A 2049-nucleotide genomic window follows, 5' to 3' on the forward strand; every position below is an offset into this window, starting at 1 on the left:
GCCAATAGATCGAGCAAAGCCTCGAACTCGCCCACTCAACACTATCATTGTCCCACACAAGACCCGGCTCTCCTCGAGCTTTGGGGCGCAGCGGCAAGTCTTAAACGAGCCTGGGCCGCGCCCCAGTTCTCACCGCAGCAAAACCTCATTCGCTTCCCGCTTCGGCTCAACTTTTCACCGAGGCTCTTCCGGCTGCAGCGCCACATGTAGCCGGGCCTCCAGCTCACATAGCAGTCGCTAGCGCGAGACTGCCTCCGCTAGCACTGCAGGCCTTGTTGCAATAATATTAAGTAAAGTCGATAAAGGTAGGTCGTTTGTTGCTAAACGACGTGATGACATTATGGATGTTGATGTAATTTTTTTTGGTAACCAAGACGCAAAACTGTAGAACACGGAAATTAAATTACTCACATTTTCTGTATTAATTTTCACTAGCTTTTTACCTGTATTTTAAATTACACATTTTACTCTGATAGACAGATAATATGAAAAAGATTAGATTTTCTTGACACTAAGTTAAACAGTGTTCAATTATAGGTGCAAACCAACAAATAAGGTGTATCATAAAGAAACTGTTGTTGTTGTTGTTGTTGAACAAGTACAACTAGCAACTTAATTCGAATGCATTGGGCATTCTGCTAGGCACCTCTCTCCAAGTCTCTACCAGCTGATGTGCTGCTTGGCTGGCTAGCTGTTTCAATACTTACTACTAATTGTGTGGTTAAGAGGAAAAGCATGTATTTTCGTAATTTTATGATGTTGTCAAAGTCGTCATATTTCTCCTGCTACTTCTAACCTCTCTTCCTTTTCAGTGGTCTCCAGCTACCGTAGCGCACTAGCGTGAGGCTGCCTCTGCAAGCTGTACAGCATTTTCCCCCGAATATCACAAGCCCCGTGGCCTACAGCTACAGCAGCTGAAACAAGCGCAAAGCTGCTTACGCTTGCAACACATGCCATCACATCTCAGTCTTTTCTCCTGTTACTTCTAATCCTTTTTACTTTTCAGTGGCCTCCAGCTTTTATAGCACACACTAGCGTGAGGCTGCCTCTGCTAGCGGTGCAGGCTGTACAGGCTCTACAGGATGTCACAAACCCCACTCCCTTCCCGTGGCCTACAGCAGCTGAAGGAAGCGTGAGGCTGCCTCCGCTTGCAACTCAGGCCCACATATCTCAGGCTTTTCCTCCCGTTTCTAATGACCCCTTTTTTCTTTTCAGTGGCCTCCAGCTCCCGTAGCAGACAATAACCCGCAAGCCGATTTAAACGTCAGGCTGCCTCGGCTGACAATTGCAGCCCATGCACCTCTTCCTCATAGCTCCCTACTTCATTCAAAATTACGTTGTCTTCCAGATCAAGTTCCGGCTCCCCTTGAGCTTCAAGATGCAGCAGGCCGTCAGCAAGCCTGGGCCGCGCCCCAGACTTGGCTGATCCTCACACTGCACTGCCTCACTCCTTCTCAACCAATCACTGTGGCGCCTTCAGCTACAGTGCTGCACGCAACCTTGCCTGCTGGCGTAGCTTCCCAAACTCCTATCCTTCCCCATCCTTTCTACCTCCGGCGGCAGACGTCAGCATGAGGCTGCCTCCGCTAGCCATTCAAGCTCAGCCACCTTACTCTTATCCTTCCGTTACTCCTTTTTCCTATCAATGGCCAGCAGCCCCTGCTGCAGACGTCCAAGCAGGGCAGCATCAGCCAGCAACGCAAGCTTACTGGCCTCCTCCCTCATTTCCTTCTACCTCTTCCTACGTGCTTCCCTAAGCACCAGAGGCTAATCCGTGCATGAGGCTGCCTCCGCAAAAGGTTACAGCACCTCCTTATTTTTCCTTCCAACCCTTCTCTCCAATCAAAACCTCAGTACACTTCATTCACAGCAGTCCCACCACTTACCCCACCGAATGTTGCAGCTCAGGAACCACCCCCGTGCCTAATACCATCAAGTCTCAGATTCTCGCAGAAATTCAGAGCGCTGGCTCCGGAGATGGACCCATCGTCAACCCCAGTACCTCACTGTTCGCAACTCGTATTCCCATAACGCATCCCTTAAAACCTC

The 2049-nt window shown here is 49.5% G+C and overlaps 1 protein-coding gene across 1 annotated transcript in view; it reads right to left on the reverse strand.

Annotated features, from left to right (window-relative positions):
- LOC107553949 (cadherin-13-like) overlaps window positions 1-2049 on the reverse strand; it is a 208777-nt gene that overhangs the window by 174865 nt on the left and 31863 nt on the right. The gene's annotated exons all lie outside the window — the stretch shown is intronic.

This window comes from Sinocyclocheilus grahami, unplaced genomic scaffold, assembly GCF_001515645.1.
Source record: "Sinocyclocheilus grahami isolate Dianchi unplaced genomic scaffold, SAMN03320097.WGS_v1.1 scaffold487.1, whole genome shotgun sequence".
NCBI classification, from domain to species: Eukaryota; Metazoa; Chordata; class Actinopteri; order Cypriniformes; family Cyprinidae; genus Sinocyclocheilus; species Sinocyclocheilus grahami.